Genomic DNA, 19,135 nt, shown 5'->3' on the forward strand with positions numbered 1-19,135 from the left:
TAACAATGACTTGGATGAGGAGACCAAATGTGTGATGTTAAATTTGCTGATGACACTGAGATAGGTGGGAAATTAAGTTGTCAAGAGAAGGTAGAGAATCTGCAAAACGATATACAAAGTAGGCAAAAAATTGGCAGATGGAATATAATGTGGAAAAATGTGAACTTGTCCACTTTTTGGCAGGAAGAATAGGAAAGCAATACACTATTTAAATGGAGAGAGATTGCAGAACTCTGTAGTACAGAGGGATCTGGGTGTCCTGGTACTTGAATCACAAAAAGTTAGTATGCAGGTACAACAAATGATTAGGAAAGCAAATGGAATGTTGGCATTTATTGCAAGGTGAATGGAATATAAAGGTAGGGAAGTTCTGCTGCAGCTGTACAGGGCCTTGGTGAGACTACACCTGGGAGTACTGTATATAGTTTTGGTCTCCTTATTTGAAAATAGATATAATTGCGAAAGAAGCAGTTCAAAGAAGGCTCACTTGACTCATTCCTGGATGAGGGGCTTAACTTATGAAGAACAGTTGAACAGGTTGTGCATATATTGATTGGAGTTTAGAAGAATGGGAGGTGACCTTAATGAAATATATAAGATGCTGAGGGGACATGATAGGCTGGAAACTGGGAGGATCTTTCTTCTTGTAGGGAAGACCAGAACCAGGGGACACAGTTTAAAAATAAGAGGTCTTCTTTTTAAGATGGTGGTGAGGAGAATTTTTTTTCTCTCAGAGAATTGTTAGTATGTGGAATTCTTTTCCCCAGGATACAGAGGAATGCTTGGTCATTGAATTTATTCAAGGCTGAGTTCGATAGAATTTTGATCGACTGGGAGTCATGGGTTATGGAGGGCAGGCAGGAAAGTGGAATTGAAACCACAACCAAATCAGCCATGATCTTTTTGAATGTCGCAAGAGCCTTGAAGAGCCAAATGGCCTACTCCTGCTCCTAAGTCCTATGTTCCTATTGATAGTTCCATTTGACAGATCCAATGAGTTTTTCCACATTGTATGCACATTCATGTCTAATTTTAACAATCCGAAAGGGCATTTGACCTCTCCCAAAGGTGTCCCAGGGCCATGTCCAAAAGCATATCCTGCCCCTCCAAATAACTTTGTTAACTTTAATCTTCTTCCTACCAGATCTAATGTGCACAGGTCATGTTTTGGACAATCTACTAGCCAAAGATCAGATCAGCCTAAAGGCAGCTGCACTTTAAGAAGTGTAGTTGTCTCCATGAATTCACGGATGTGTAAAGTGCAACCTGCCCCTCCCACTGTGCTGCGAAAATGATGGGACCTGGGTTCGGGGCGGGAGTTCTTTATCCTGGCCTCTGCAGCCATTTTTGTTAAGATGGAGACGCGTTCTGTCTTTGCGAAAATTCAGGCCACAATGAGGAGAATTCTAACTCCCAAGACTGAAGGCATTTGATTAGTTTGTATGTTAAAATGTTAAATCTCAAACCCTCCTTGACCTGGCACACTTCTGGCTTTTCAGAGGTGGGATGGGGGGGGGACAATTATTTAAATATTATAATGAGGCTATATTCTAAATGTAACCCAACAGGTAAAGAGAAGCAAGGACTACTGGATCTGTAGGTACAGGATTAGGCCACTTAGCCCTTCGATCTGTTCTGTCATTCTGTCAGCTTGGTTGAAGTGATAGGTTTTAAGGAGCATCTTCAAGGCCAATCGAGATTGACAGAGGCAGAGAGGCTTAGCGACGGAATTAGAGAGCTTGGCACCTTTGCAACTGACAGCATGGACATCAATGGTGAAGAGATTAAAATCAGGAATGCTCATGAGACCGTAAATGGAGGGGCACCAATATCTCAGATGATTGTAGGGCTGGAGGAGATTACAAAGATAGAGAGGGAAGATGAGGTTTTTAAAAATGAGACATTGTTTAACCAAGCAGTGTAGGTCAGCGAGCGCAAGGGTCATGGGTGTACAGCAGGTTTTGATGCAGGCAGCAGAGTTTTGGATGGCCTCAAGTTTACAGAGGGTTGAACATGGGGGGCCAGCTAGGAGTGTGCAGTAATAGTCAAGTCTAGAGTATCAAAGGCATGCATGAGGGTTTCAGCAACCAATGAGCTGATACAGGGACAGAGTTGGGTGATGTTATGACAATGGAAATAGGTGGGGTTTTAGTAATGTGTGGTTATGTGGTCAGAAGCTGATCTTGGTGTCACATAAGACGCCATAGTTGCGAAAAATCTGTGTCAGCCTCAGAAAGTTGCCGAGGAAAGTGGGTACTGAGAATAATGATTTTGATCTTCCCAATATTTAGTTGGAGGAAATTTCTCTCTTCACCCAGCACTGGATATCAGACAAGTAGTTTGACAATTTAGAAACAGTGGAGGGGATGGGTGAGGTGGTGGTGAGGTAGAGCTAGTTGTATCCATGTGGAAACTGATGCTGCGTTTATGTCAGTGAGGGGCAGCATGTAATAACAATGGGAAAGGACCAAGGACAGATCCACACGTAATGGTGCAGAGTGGGAAGAGAAGAAAGTGCAGATAATATTCAGACTACAATTGTTTACATATGAATGGAACCAGACGAGTGCAGCCTCATCCAACTGGACAACGATGAAGACACATTGGAGAAGGATACTGTGGTCAACTTGTTCAAGACTGCAGATAAGTTGAAAAGGATTAGGAAAGAAAGTTTACCTTTGTCACAGCCAGCCAAGATGCCATTTGATGTTGATAGGAGCTGCTTTGGTCCTGTGGCAGTGATAGAAACCTGATTGGATGGATTCAGTCATGGAATTGCAGGAACAATGGGCACAGATTTGGGAACCAACTGCATGCTTAAGCACTTTGGAGAGGAAAAGGAGGGCAGCACATTTGAACGAGAGAGGGATATTACTGTTGTATTAGGGTGTTCAGGGCTGATAGATTGAATGTGTGGGACTGGAGAAGTGGTGCTGCCCACATGATGATATAAGAGAGAGTCACATGACTGAGAGTCAAGAAGGAGAAAGCTCATGGCTTTGACGAGTAACACATGTAGCCTTGTATACCTGTAAATAGCTATGTTCATCCAATAAACCAGATATTGTTCAGAGATATCTATGTCTCTGCAATCGTTCCTTAGCCAGACACAAACAACATAACAACAGTTACGTGAGGAGAGTGAATCATTTATAATAATAGCTGACATAAATACCGGGAAAGGAAGTTGAGTGATAAACAGTTTAGTGGGAATAGGGCTGACGGAACAGGAGGTGGGTCTCATGGTTCAGAAAGGACATGGGGGGAGATAGAGAGATAGATGTATGTTCAAGGCAAAGGAAGGAAGAACTTGAGAGGAAGTTTGGCCTGCTGGGCTAGGGGAAGGGCTGTAAATGGCAGAGACAGCTAATTAGATGGTCTTGAACCAGGGCTGGATTTTCAATGTGAGGTTGAGAACCTGACACCGATATCATTTCCAGGTCACAACCCCAGTCTATGTCTGCATTGCTGCCCTGATGTTATTTTCATTTGCAAAGCCCTTAGTTGGGCCAAGGTGAGCTCAGTGTCCAATTAGTGATGTCAGGCACTGCCTGGAGGTGAAAAGTGGTTCTGGAATGCAATGCTCAAAGGCAAACAACAACCATGACTGAGCTTGCCATTATCTTGCAGATTAGAGCAGGCAGAAGAGCAGAGAGTTAGCCTCATAGAGTATACAAGAGGTCAACTTGTCAATCATAAGGTACTTGACCCACTCTGTACTTCCTGTTTGAGCACCTCAGTTTCAATAACCCTTTTCTTTCAAATTTTAATTCAGAATCAACATCACATTGTACCTCCTCCTGATCTCCTGACACTGATGTGTCCCAGACCATTAGCTCTTTTTGTCCGCCGCTTTGAAAATTTCCTTCTGGCCCTCTCCACCCCCAGCCCATAGTGACAAAGAAATCCATAAGTTCCTCAAGCTTGCTGTTGGAGATGAGGGTTGGAGGAGACAAGGAAGAGGGGCTTAAGATGTTTACAGTAGAGGAAAGATGGTGGAGGTTATCTGTGCAAACGAGTCTCGCCCTGGAACAGTTTTGGCAGAGAAGATTAGGAATCGATAATGCTTCATGTGGTCCAGCTAGCTCTGGTGGTGAATGACTAAACTAATTACCTACTTTATCCAGTCAAGTCTGCGTTCTTTGGAGTTAAGGGAGTGGAGGTGAGAGTCATACTGGTAGAACAGCCAGGGTGAGAGAGAGTAATAGTTATAATGGGGAAAAGGAGAATCAAATATGAAGATTGTGAAGATTAGGTGTAGTTGAGCAAATTAGCCGAAGGCTAGAAAGTTAGGAATTTGAAGGTCCAGATGTAAGTGAATTAGGGGATGGTTTTTTTCCATGGGTAGACATATGAGGAAGTAGGTCTGCGAGGAGGAAGGGGGGATGTGGCTAGAGAGTGATATAAGGAAGTGATCAGAGATGGCCTTATCTGAGATTGACATGATGGGAGCAGTGAGGCAAAGTTAAGCGGGTAACCGTGACTAGCAGTTGCGGAGTTTATGTGGAGAGCGAGGATAAAGAAGGATAAGAGAGCAGTCAACTCAGAGGAGAGACAATATGATGAATTAAGATGGAAGTTGAAATCAGAGGATGGAGAGTCGTTGGGTGCAGAAGTTGAGGGAGGATATCTCAATGAGAAAATTTTTTTATCATACTTGGATGGATAGTAGTGAATGAGGATTTTAAATGAGAAGTGAGAGGGTGAGATGCTCAAATGCGGAGAAAGTGCCAGATCAGTAGGGAAACAGAGAAAAAAACAAAAAAACTGCGGATGCTGGAAATCCAAAACAAAAACAGAATTACCTGGAAAAACTCAGCAGGTCTGGCAGCATCGGCGGAGAAGAAAAGAGTTGACGTTTCGAGTCCTCATGACCCTTCTGTCGAAGGGTCATGAGGACTCGAAACGTCAACTCTTTTCTTCTCCGCCGATGCTGCCAGACCTGCTGAGTTTTTCCAGGTAATTCTGTTTTTGTAGGGAAACAGACTTGGGTATGATTTGTTGATAAGAGCTACATTGTCACCACAACAGTCTAGGTGGGGCAAGTGATGAAAGGTAGAGCCAGGCAGGGAAGCTTTTTAGAGAGAGGGAATCATCAGTACTCAGCCAGGTTTCTGTGAAGGCCATGATGTTGGTGCAATCAAAAAAAAAGTAAACAAGAGGAGAGAACAATGGAAATATAAAAGACGGGCTCAGGTCCAGAGTGGCAGCCAAAACATGCAGGTGAAAGGACACAGGGAAAGCTCAAGTTACATTTGCTTTATTACAGAGGATATTCTGTTAGTAAACAGAGAAAATAGAGGAGACAATAGGAGGGAATCCAGAGTTAAAGTTTGAGGTCCCATGGTGGGGGGATAAGATTAATGTAGTTTGGTGGACATGGCATGAAGCATTGGCGAATTGTCCAAGTTCAGGGGCAGGTTTGGTGGACGAGTGAAATCCAGAAGCTAATTGAAGGTTAGAGAATCAGAGGATGCACTGATAGAAGTATCTCTGTGAGAATACAAAGCAAGGATATGTGCAGAACTGATATGGGGCAGAAAAAAATCGTGCCAAAGTTGGAGATCACTATAAAATCCAGAAACAGTGGAGAAATGTACTTCAGCCCAGGGAAGTGAATGCATGGCCAGGAACCAGCTTGTAGTTGAAGTTGGTGAATCAGTAGAACCAGTAGCTCTGTCACAGGCTCAGCAGAGAACAGCAGCAATGGGGTGGGCTGTTAGCTGATAAAATTTGCTTCAAAATTTAAGCAACAGAGCAGCCAGTTCTCCACATACGACCCTCACCTCTGCTCGCTGAACTCAAAGGAGTGCAGACTTGAATGGATATAGTCAGCAATTTGTTTAGCCATTCTCTACCAGGGCTCCTGTTCTTATCTGTCAAAACTGCTCACTGTTCCAGGGTCATACTGGATTGCAATGATACCCTTTGGCTTCTTTCCTTTACTTCAAACCATCTGAAATCATTCTCCCTAGTTTCCTCCATCCTCACCTCCAACAAACGTGAGGAGCTCATGGATTCTTTGTCGATAGACTGAATTTTCAAATGCCCATGGGGCGAGATCAGGTGAAGGCGTGTTTTGAAAATAGCACTCTCGGATGGTGTGTCAGCCTTCAAACGCCTTTGAAATGCGCTGCAATTTTCAAAGCGAAGCAGGGTTGTAGGAGTGGGGGACAGCTGGGGTATCCACAATCTGCTCGCCTCCAGTTAAATACTTGTTAAGCTCTTGAAGATCTTCTTAATGAGCCGTAGAGGGCCAGAAGAAAAGTTTCAAAGCAGAGAATGAAAAGAGCGAACAGTCTGGGGCACAGAGATCAGAGACACAGCGGGTGAGTCTTATGGTGTAATCAAGTAGTGTAGAAGAAAAAGTCCAGGAATTTGCAAGCCAAGTTTGAGAAAACAATCCAGTGCTCACAAACAACCGACATGGTTGGGGAATGGACAGTAGCTGTTAAAACGAGCATTTAACTTGTAGTTGGGTTTACAATTCACCCACTATTAGTCAGGGGGAACTTATTAAACAGTGGAGTAGAGGAAATGAGGGAGATAGGGCAAAGGATGGCAGCCAGTGGGCTGGGATAGATGTGATGAGATCCCGAGGGAGCTGATGGTCCATGAGCCATCTTCAAGACCAAACCAGAGGAATTGTACTTTATCCCCATTTCCCTTTTCCAAATCAATCACCTTATGGCTTAATGGATGAATACTGACACTTTGTGTCAGTTAATGCTACTTTGTGCAGTTTTATGCTTATAAACCAACACCTGCAACCAAATGGGATGAGATTGTTGACACTCATTAGGACACTTACAGCTGTTAGAATGGGGAGATCCCTCACATTCACCTGCAGTTCAATTTTCAGAGATGAAATAAAAATTAACTTTTTTGCTTACTTAGAAACTTTGTGGCTTGGTGCCTGGTGGAAGTCCTGAATTAAACAGAACAAGATAATAATTCCAAATCCTCAAATTCAATTCTGTGCAACTAGCCAGGAGAGTTGATGGTTGTATTTGCAGTTTTAATTAAGATAAAACAGCAAAAAAAATTTCAGATTTGTATTTACTGTGAAAATATTATTTAAAATCAATATTTCAAAAGCATCCTACTAAGTAATTAAATGATAAGGCAGCAATCAATTTCACCATGAAAAGAAATCTGTATTCATGAAGAGAAAGAGTATAATTCAAATCTGGGAAATATATCTGTGTCCCTGTAATTAAAAGTTGATCATTTGTCACATGCTAAATTATGTAGATGGGTCACAATGTTCCTGTAAGTGGCAATGTGAGGTAATGTCACATGACAGCTCAAGCAGCAATGTTAAATGTCAACTGCAGGAACTCACCAAGGCTCCTTGGACAACACCTTCCAAACCCACACCCACTACCATCTCCTGACAAGGGTAGCAGACACATGGGAACTCCACCACCTGGAAGTTCCCCTCCAAGTCATCCTGACTTGGAACTATGGCCCCGTTCCTTCACTGTCGCTGAGTCAAAATCCTGGAACTCCCTCCCCAACAGCACTGTGGGTGTATCTACAGCACAGGGACTGCTGCGGTTCAAGAAGGCAGCTCACTATCACCTTTTCAAGGGCAATTAGGGGCGGGCAATAAATGCTGGCATAGCCAATGACGCCCACATCCCGTAAATGAATTTTAAAAAACCTAACGAAAGTGGCCTGGAATTTGCAGGGTTTTTGATGGCAAAATGTCAGAATTTGCCATTATTACCTGTCTGAATCTGACTGCAACTTCAGGATTTAGTGCAAAAGCAGATAAATACAGAAATCCCAAGTTGCAGTCTGTCACTGACTGCTTTGCCACAGACACATGCTGACCCCCATCCCCCCATCCTATCCCACCACCCAGCCAGCAACCGACCAAATACATTGATCTGTTCAGAACTTCCCCTTTTCTGCTCTCATATTGCTGTTTGAAACACCAAAAAAGTTAAGCCTCGTTCAGTGAGGTGTAACTGGATTGTTACGGTAACCTGAGTAATACTTACTGATGAACAATTGGTCTGGCCCTGAAAAATATATGTAATATGTCTCCATTATAATTAATTACTAGATTTTTAAAACTAGATGCTTTTAAGTAATTTTGAGATATTAGAGCTTGCCATGATATCCCAGCATGTGCCTTTAGCACCATGTGTGTGTCCCAATCTTTATTTCTCCCAGTGTAAAATATTTTAGAAGTGATTTGATCATGAACTGGCTGTGAGAATTCTTCAAAGTGATTGACTGCTGGTACAACTTGATGACATCACTGCAGTGGGATGCTGCAAATCCTCATTAAATGCTACAATCCAGTGTATCTCAAGAGAGTTAACCTTCTCACCACAGACATTCACCAGATCACTCAGCGAGGCTTTCTTTGAGGTTAGCAGCAAACACCCTTGCTTCACTGCCAATTGCAAAATCCAGGCCAATAAAATGTGGAATACTAGGTAGAGAAGTGTGATGTAAGAAAAATGGGACCAGCAGAATAAAGATGAAAAGAATTGAAGGCTGTAAATCCATTTAAACATTAGTGCCTGGAACACTTTTTAAAAATTGAGACCTGCTTATCTATCAGACCTCAATTTTTTTAATTACAAATAAGCAGGAACTCCTTTAAGTTTTGATACTTCGTTTGATTAGCCTGTGGTAATTCTTTTAAAAATCATCACTCTTTTATATTTTGTAAAAAAAAGTTGAGCATGTTTTACACTGTTAAACATTAGGATCTCTGAATTGTGAAATACATCTTGATTTTGTCACTGCTAAGCAATTCAGGCTTAATTGCCTGAATTTCCCCCTCTCCATTGAGCCATTCTTATGCTTTAAAGGTGCTTGATTTATCTGACTTAATATACACATGAAGCAATAGTTCAAAATTTCTATTTCTGTTCTCGAAGAGCAGCTCTAGTAATAATAACGAGTACAACTTTAAATTATTTGGGTACATAACAGTCACTGTGATTAATTGTATGTGAAGTACTTGAAGTTATTTTAGAAAGATGTGCTAAGTATGATATAACTGTAATTGGGCTAGATGATTCTCAGTGGTAGACTTAATGTAAGAATTTCACTGAAATTGCATTTCTACTAATGCTGTCAGCAACCAACCTCATTTTTTTCAGCACATCTTTATTACCTATTCAGCAACATCGACAACTTACATTTATATTGGACCTTTAACTTAATGCAACTTCCCAAGGCAATTCACAGGAGCAGTTGACATTTTAACACTGAACCATCCAACAAGATATTAGGGCAGATGACAAAAGCTTGGTCGGTGAGGTAGGAGTGTCTTAAAGGAGGAAGGTAAGGTGTAGGGGCAGAGAGTTTTAGGGAGGGAGTTGGGGCTGAGGCAGCTAAAGACACCACCCCGCCCCCGCCCACCCCACCAATGGAGAATTGAGCAATTAAAATTGGGATGCTCAAAAGATTAGAATTCGAGGAGCGCAGATATCTTGGAGGGTTGTAGGGCTTGGAGAGATTACAGATAGGAAGGGGTCAGGCCACAGAAGAATTTGAAAACAAAAATGAAAATCTTAAGTCGAGGCTGGTTTAACCGGGAGCCAGTGTAGGTCAGCAAGTACAGGGATGATGGGTGAATGGCATTTGTGCTAGGTAGGATGCATGCAACAGAGTTTTGGATGACCTCAAGCATAGAAGAGAAATAGAAAGATTCCAAGGAAAAATCCTTTGTGGATACCAGACGTAATTGTGTGGGATTAGGAAGAGAAGCCGTAACAGGTGATTCTCTGGCTATGATGAGATAAGTAAAAATGGAATTGGGTAAAAATTGAATCGGGTGAGTGCAGACCCACTCTGCTGGATAACGGTGGAGAGGTGTTGCAGGAGGATGATGTGATGAACTGTATCATTGTCAACTCTCAGGGCTGAATTTTCCTGGCCCTAGGGTGGACATGGAGGTGCGAGGGGAAGGGGCTGGGAAAATAGAGGGGAGCCATGATGGGATAGCTCCGATGCATTCTCACCGCTAGGGAACTCTCCCAGGCTTGGCTGGGAAGTGGATTGGCTGCCACTCAACACAGGCAGGCAGCTAATTAAATCTGTTAGGGTCCAAGTTAAGGACAATTCTGAGGCTTCAACTGACATTTTGTTAGTGCTGTGTGCAGAGGCCACTGGTTCAATGGAGGCAGCTTCCCAATGGAAGGCTAGGGAGCCACTGAGTCAGTTCAATGCCCCAATTTTGGGGCCAAGGACAACAAAGGCGGCACCTGCACCCCTCGTGATTCCGCATAAGGGATTTCCCCTTCGCTGTAAGGGGCCTACTGGCTTTGGCCCTGTAACATTTTATTTCCATCCACGTATCTGATGGTGACTCCATGTTGAGGCACACCCATTCTGCTTCAAAAGCATCTGCCTTTCAAGGTGAAGCTCCAGAGCTGCCGGCTCTCTGGGCCTGCAGCATTGGGAGCCCACTCGCTTTCCTTAAGAGGATAATGAGCACTGCGGAAACCACTTAGGAGGCCTCCTCCCAGAAGATCGTGCTGTCTGTGTAACTTTCAGCAATTGTGTGCTTGGGACACCCATGTTGTGGTCCCAGAACCTTTGGTAAAATCCAGGCCCCTGTGGTCAGATAAACAGTCTGACAATTTAGAAACAATAGAGGAGTCTAAAAGAAGTCTGCATCTGTGGGGCAAGGGAGGAAGATTCAGGCCTGCTGTAACAGCTGAGCCATTTTGTATTAATTTGTATTGCTTTGTCTCTTCCAAGTGTATTAGGCCACTCACCCACAGGTTTAAAAACTCTTTGTTTGAGGTGTTACTGTCTGTAATCCAGTAAGGAGGACTTAGTGTTTTGGCACAAAGGAGGAAGGGAGGCCCACAAAAGACATTTTCCACACCCCTGCAACAGCCAACTCATTTTCACAAAGAAATGGCTTTTAAACCTGGGATGGATTCCATATGACTACACAGAATGCGATCAATTGTTCTGCTTTCTTCTTAAAGGGGAAATGGCCCGCTCCCAATGATCTGGAAATACCACCTCTGTGTTCCAAAGCTTCTGATGCAAAATAGAGCAGATGTTGTAGATCTGAAATTATAAACTGAAAATGTTGGAAATGCTCAGCAAATCAGGCAACCCTCTGTGGAGAGAAAAATAGGCCAGAACTTTTCCCTCGCCACCCGCAATTAGCTCTGCAGCACGATTTTATGTGGGCAGGCCAATTAAGGCCCGCCCAGCGTAAGACGCAGCTGTGGAATGAGCGAGAAGGGGTGGTCAGGGGCCGGTGCTCAATGTCCGACGGGTTCACTGGCGACCCGGGGGCCGATTCAAAAGCGATGCAGCAGCCATTCGAAGGCTGACAGTGAAGGACTTGGACCTTGTGATGGAGATCATAGTGGGTGAACATGGCAGGCAGGAGGGCAGGTCAGCGGGGCAGTCAGCCCCGCATTTCTCTGATGAGTATCCCGCTGCCCTCCTGGAGAAGGTGGCAGCACGAAGAGAGAACCCTGCCCCCCCATCACCAAAAATGCCTGGGAGGAAGTTACATCCAGGGCCAGCAGCCATGATGTGGTGAGGCGCACATGGGTGCAGTACCAGAAGCGCTTCAACGCTCTCCTGTGATCAGGAAGGGTGAGTACCATGTTGGCTTGGGCCACTAAGCACAGCAGTTAGGAGCTCTCACCACCGCACCCCCCCACCCCGCCTTTGGACCTCAGAGTTCTTAATTTGTGAGTGGCAAATGTCAAAGAGGCAGCATTTGGGCAAGGCATTGAGCTTGGAATGACTATCTTTTGGCTCCAGGGTCAAGAGTTGGCTGAGCCCTGCGAGTCATTCCTGAGGTGGGGTTGGCCAGGCTACAATGGCAATTCAGTTACAGGGTGGATTAATCAATGCTCCTCTGTCCTTTCAGGAGAAGACATCCCATAACAATGCCGAGAGGTTGTGGACTGGTTGTGGACTGCCCCACCTACTCAACCTCACTCAATATGAGTAGGGGACCTGGAGCTGGAGAGCGCCATGTGCTTAGGTCAACCGGCTGCAGTGAGGTTGGGGTGCAGTGCACTGAGGTCAGGATGTCTGTAATTGCAAACATTCCACTGTAGTCTCTATACTGATGTAAGCCTCGAATATGGAATCCCCATTGATAATGGAAAGACGAGGGCACCCTGATCTGGGTGCCAGGCATGCACAGCAACAGTGTAATGACTTCAACTAATGACACGTCCTTGTTCTTCATTTCAGGCTCACCAGAAGCCCATCGGGGTGAGGAGCCTGAAGGCCCACCACTGACCCCAGAGGACAGCAACCATCATAACGCACCTGCGGCACACCATCTCAGCCAAGCAGGCACCAGCGCAGATAACAGCACCTCAGTGGGCATTAACTCGGAGCTAGTGTCTCAGTGCACAGCAGTGAGGGCACTTCACACTCACTTGAGGTGCAGGCAGAGACAGAGAGTACCTGTGGCACCAGCAGTTGGAGGACTCTGAGGACCAGGAACATGCTCAGTTGGTGGCTGATGATGTGCCTCTGAAGTCGTCCCTGAGGCGGCAGATGCTGGAAGTCCAGCAGGGTGTGCGGGAGGATCTGGCAGGGATACATGAGGGAATGTGTGCCATGTTCTCCGTTGTGGAGGAGTCCTTGCAGAGCGCGAGCAATGCAATGACCCTCATGGCCGAGCGCAATGCCTTGTCCATGGAGAGAGTGGCGACTCTCATGGAGAGGCTCCTGCACGAGCTGAATCAGGGGTTCCTGGGGATGTGCTCGAACCTGCAAGCTCTCACACTGGCAATGATCTCAGATGGTCACTGTCAGTTTGGGAGATGGATTTGGCGCCCAGTATCCCAGCCAGGTGTCCGTCCATGAATGGTGAGCAGGGAGGGTCAAAGCAATCTCACGTTGGCACAAGAGCTGCTTGTCGTCCCGGTGGGCTCCTCTCAGGGTGCACTGGATGATAGCAGCAGTTCCTCCACCCCTCTGCCAGTGACTGTGGCATCCGATGAGGCTGCGGCGACTGGGGAGATGCCAACCGTGGCACTGGCTGCTCCCTCTCAGGCAGGGCCAGCACAGGCTCCACAAGCCAAAGGACATCCGCCAAGATCATCAAGGCCAACAGGAGAGCAGAGTGAGCAGGCTGTCTCAGATGCCAGTGCCAGTGAGAGGGGAGCACCTAGACATAGCACCTGCAAGCGAAGACCTAAAGCACCTTAAGCACTATACCGGTGATGTTTTTTCCCCCCAATTTTACGTTAAATATTCATTGGTGTGATGGATAATGCCTCTCAATGTATGCCAGGCAGCATATCACATCCCGCTTCCTGTAAGGACTCCATCCCATTCTCTCAGTTCCTTCGCCTCCGTCGCATCTGTTCCGATGATGCTATCTTCGAAAACAGTTCCTCTGACATGTCCTCCTTCTTCCTTAACCGAGGTTTTCCACCCACGGTCATTGACAGGGCCCTCAACCGTGTCCGGCCCATCTCCCGCGCATCTGCCCTCACGCCTTCTCCTCCCTCCCAGAAACATGATAGGGTCCCCCTTGTCCTCACTTATCACCCCACCAGCCTCCGCATTCAAAGGATCATCCTCCGCCATTTCCGCCAACTCCAGCATGATGCCACCACCAAACACATCTTCCCTTCCCCCCTATCGGCATTCCGTAGGGATCGCTCCCTCCGGGACACCCTGGTCCACTCCTCCATCACCCCCTACTCCTCAACCCCCTCCTATGGCACCACCCCATGCCCACGCAAAAGATGCAATACCTGCCCCTTCACCTCCTCTCTCCTCACCGTCCAAGGACCCAAACACTCCTTTCAAGTGAAACAGCATTTCACTTGCATTTCCCCCAACTTAGTCTACTGCATTCGTTGCTCCCAATGTGGTCTCTTCTACATTGGAGAGACCAAACGTAAACTGGGCGACCGCCTTGCAGAACACCTGCGGTCTGTCCGCAAGAATGACCCAAACCTCCCTGTCACTTGCCATTTTAACACTCCACCCTGCTCTCTTGCCCACATGTCTGTCCTTGGCTTGCTGCATTGTTCCAGTCAAGCCCAACACAAACTGGAGGAATAACACCTCATCTTCCGACTAGGCACTTTACAGCCATCCGGACTGAATATTGAATTCAACAACTTTAGGTCGTGAGCTCCCTCCCCCATCCCCACCCCCTTTCTGTTTCCCCCTTCCTTTTCTTTTTTTTCCAATAAATTATATAGATTTTCCTTTTCCTACCTATTTCCATTATAAAAAGAGAAAAAGAAAAAAATTATTATTTATTTTTTTATTTTTTTATTTTTTTACATCTTTTATGCTCTCCCCACCCCCACTAGAGCTATACCTTGAGTGCCCTACCATCCATTCTTATTTAGCACATTCGTTTAGATAATATCACCAACTTTTAACTTTAACACCTATGTGTTCTTTTGTTTTATTGTTGTTGACATCTTTTGATGATCTGCTTCTATCACTGCTTGTTTGTCCCTACAACCACACCCCCACTCCACCTCTCTCTCTCTCTCTCTCTCTCTCTCTCCGCCCCCCACACACACACCTTAAACCAGCTTATATTTCAACTCTTTCTTGGACTCGAACTCAAGTTCTGTCGAAGGGTCATGAGGACTCGAAACGTCAACTCTTTTCTTCTCCGCCGATGCTGCCAGACCTGCTGAGTTTTTCCAGGTAATTCTGTTTTTGTTTTTGTGTAGCGTATCATTAAATGTGTTTGTATTCAACAAGCCTCTGGATGCTTCATTAGTTCTGCAGGTGCAGGGTAAACCATGATGTAATGAGTTTGTCACTGAACTTTACTGAAATGGCACATCGTGCATGTTGTTCACCAAGCAAATGTTCCTGTCAGGTATGAAGTATGGAGCCTGCTGCCCTGTGGCATGTGGTGGTGGTTCTTTGGTAGGCTAATTGAAGGAGCATTGGATCAAACTGTCCTGGATGTCCCTGCCTCCCTAGAGGTTGCCCAGGTCAGTGTCTATCCCCTCAGTGTTCTCCTGACCGTCAATTGCCAGAGCAGCTGTGTCAAGATCTTCTTCCTCCAGTGCGTTCCCCCTTTCCTGTACCAGATTGTGGAGAGCGCAGCATGCAACCACTATCAGTGACACACGATCTGGGGGGTATTGGAGTGCCTCCCTTGAATGGTCTGGGCATTGGAAACACATCTTGAGAAGACCTATGGCTCTCTCTACTAGCGTCCTTGTGGAGGTGTGGCTCTTATTGTACTGCTGCTTAGCCTCTGTTCTTGGATGGCGGAGAGGCGTCATGAAGGAATAGCCCTTGTCACCCAGCAGCTATCTTTCCAGTCGGGCTGGAGCACTGAAGAGTCTCGGCACCTGGGAGTGTCTGAGGATGTAAGCATCATGGGAGCTGCCTGGGTACCTTGCACAGAATTGCAGAATCGTTCATGGAGTGGAAGCCCTTCCTGTTGAGACAAAGGCACCCGGCTCACCCGCTGGTGCCTTGATGGCCACATGTGTACAGTCGATTGCACTCTGAATGCAGGGGAACCCAGCAATCGCTGCAAAGCCTCTGGCTCGCTCGGTCTGGCCGGCCTCATCCTTGCAGCAGTGAATGAAAGTCAATGCATGTCTGATAAGACCATCTGTCACCAGCTTGACACGACTGTGGACAGCTGATTGGGAGAACCCTCAAGATCACCCACTGACCCCTGGAAAGAGCCAGAGGCATAGAAGTTGGGGGCCTTCAGCGCCACTGGCATGGGGTGTCCACCCACACAGTTGGAGCTGATCTCAGGGCTGATCCTCTGACAGATGGAGGTCACTGTTTCCCTTGGACATGGAGCCTCCTTCGGCATTGCACCTTAGGCATATTGAGGCAGCTGCATCTTCGTCTGTAAACCCTGGAAGCAGGATAGTGGCATCTTCTGCAGCCCCTTCTGTCCTGGACTTCCTGTTGGCCCTGCGCCTCTTGTGCCTGTGCCTCTCCTCTCACAGGTCACTTCCCTGGTCTATTCCCTGAATAAAGACACCTGGCCTCCTCTCCCTTCTGGCCCTCTCTTCCTCCTCAGAGGAGGTGCCTCCAGAGGAGACAACAATCCCCATTCCCAGGGTAAGGGAAGGCTGTCTGATACCTGGAAGGACCCAAGTGTTATGACTCCTCGGGAGACTTGAACTGAAGCCTCTTATTTCTGTCAAAGCAGCTCTGAAGCGAAATGAAGTTGTCCTATTCACACAAGCAAGCAGCAGCAAGTTATAAGCTAGAGTACAAACAACTCGCATTAACAAGACCACTCACCCCCTCTTATCTCAACCAGTGATGAGAATTTTGAAAATGTGTCCTGCCCGCCTGCATGGTGCCCTGAAAATCACATGGACTACGTAAACTCTGAGACAGTTGGTGCCTTAAGGGCCTTAACATGCGCGCCTCCGTCTTCATTGCGTGCCTACCTAGCGGAATGTTATGAATGTGCGTGTTAACATCAGCGCACTCGGCTGATGTCAACACGCTTTATTTCTCGGTCGGACGTGTCGGGCATGCACCCGCTAGCTGACTCAAAAATTCTGCCCATAGAGTTAATGGGGTGAATTTTACAGGTCACCCGCAGGCAGAAAAATAGGCCGGTGGGCCTGTAAATTAGGGAGCTCTGTTATCAGTGGCATGCCCACCACCAGCCCACACACCCCAGCCCTGCCATGATTTTACAGATAGCGGGTGGGCCACTCGCTAATTGTGGACTTTAAGTGGGTACTTAAAGGCAACTTAAGAGCTTCATCCTGCCGTTGCTGCAATATAATGGGCGGCAGGAGAGCCCTGTGTCTAACATATAGCCCAGCAGGCTTAGCCTCGTGGGCTGCAGGTCAGTGAAAGGAGGGAACTGCTTCTTTTCAGGCCTCTGTGCCAATCAGAGGCCCTACCCACCATTTTGTCTCCCTGCGTACATCCTCCCCCTGCCCTGTCCAGCATGCCCCCATGACCCCGTTGCCAGGGCCTGCCAACCTGGCCCAGCGAGATTTGAGCTTACCTGAGATTAGGGGCATCCATGGATCCTCTACCTCACAGACCTCCTGTATTACCAGTAGTGGCCACTGATCCTGAAGTGGTGCAAAGCTGCTGGCCTCCGATTGGCCCGCAGCTCTATGAAGTGGGACTTCCTCCTGGAGGCGGATGCTAGTCCCACCTCATACTAATTTAATGGGCATCGCCCGAAAAATTGAAATGGACAAGCCAGCCAAGCGGAGGTGGACTTGGCCCCGCAATTTATTCTGGGGTGTGGGGAGCCTGCCCTCAACGTAAAATCCAGCCCAATGTTTCAGGTCGATGACCTTTCATCTGAACCAGTTAGACGCGTACCAGATTTTAAGCAGGAAAGGGGTGTGGGGAGAAGTAAGAACAAAAGTGAAAATCTCTGATAGGATGGAAGGCAGGAGCAATTAAGGGACAAGAGGGATGATGTTGCAAGACAAAAAGGGATGCTAATGGGACAAGTCAAGATAAAAATGTGGGTCTAAATGGGTTGTAAATGGTAACAGCAGAATCATGACCAACATCTGCGGTCCACAAAAATAGGAGCAGAGGTTAGGATCTGAAATTGTTGAACTCAGTGTTGAGTCCAGAAGGCTGTAAAGTGCCTCAGAAAGATGAAGTGATGTTCTTGGAGCTTATATTTCGCTTCATTGGAACAGTGTTGGAAGCCAAGGTCAGAGTGAGAGTCTGGTATTAAAATGACAGATGACTGGAAGCTCAGGGTCACTGTTTTTACTTCTAAACTATGACCTGTTTGTGTTGAGGTATGCCCCATGAGAACAGAATTCAGGATGCCTAACGTCATTTCACTTTACAATCATGAAGGTGAAGATGCTAATTGCATCAATCTTGACTAGATTCAAGCTCGAGGTGAACGTAGTTATGACCTAATAGATTATGGACTCAGCAATTCAGGTCCAAACATATTGCCAGCCATATGTGCCATATAGTGTGATATGTCAACTGGCATGTTGCAGCTGATGTGATAAATATAACTTCATAATTCTTTACAGCTTTACTCAAAACGATATTTGGTTGATAGATTTTTTTTTAATTAATGTGACAAATGAAACATTTTTGTCTTGTTTAGATTACTTGTCAGATTCTTTCTTACTGGCTGTGGCACACATAGAAAATTGACACTTGTTCTGCAAGCTGCAGGAATATATAAAATAGCCTTGTGGGCCAAATATATTAATATACGTGAGACTGGGTTAGCATCAACCAAAGGAGAATTTAATATGCTAATATTCATGGAATATAGAATTATTGAATTTGATCTGTCATAATTTATTATTTTCTAGACATAACAAATTATACAAAATAGACTCAAACAAATATCTTAGATAATTGAAAACTTGTGAACTGTTATTAACCTAACATAATTATGAAAGATATAGCTGTCTAATATTTTTGTGTCAATATATCTTATGATTTTGAATGATATATTTATACCTTATTCTATGCTCATTAGTCATTAAGCCAGTAAATTAGTATAAAGCCAACTGTGGGACTGAACTAGCTCTGATTCTATGAAAGCACTTTTCCAGGTAACAAGTGAGTGACAATGGGGGTAATTTTAACTTAACCTACCTAGTGGGAAACTGATGAGATCAGATTGACCATCCATACAAGTGGCAGCCTATACCATCACTTACTCACAGTACCACTCACTTTCTTTCTGCAACAAGCAGTGCAGTAATAAAAGAGAAGCAAAGTGGTTTATGACAATATCAAAACTTCACAACCATCACTGCAGATGAAAGGAGAGTCTGGATCAAACATGGATTCAATGGAATGACATGGCAAAGGAATTACATCAATTGGAATTACTATTTTGCTTTCATAAAATTTTTGAGGGAAGATCAAACTGTTACTAGCAAATGTGTTAACTGTAATGAAAACTTCCTTTGCAATAGGAGGCAAATGATGATGACAGGGTACAAAATGCTCACTACGCCCCCGCACCTCCCCCCAATCCCCCCCACCCCCACCACTCCGACTATTCACAATATTCATAACTGATTTGGTGGGGAGGATTTCTTGCGCTATAAAATTTGCTATTAATACAAAGCTATATTCTAGGTTGCAGCTCTAATGGAGATAAACAGCAGTCACAAATATCTGGACCATTGAACAGACAAATAATAGATTTTACAATGGATTGTAA

This window comes from Carcharodon carcharias, chromosome 3, assembly GCF_017639515.1.
Source record: "Carcharodon carcharias isolate sCarCar2 chromosome 3, sCarCar2.pri, whole genome shotgun sequence".
NCBI lineage: Eukaryota > Metazoa > Chordata > Chondrichthyes > Lamniformes > Lamnidae > Carcharodon > Carcharodon carcharias.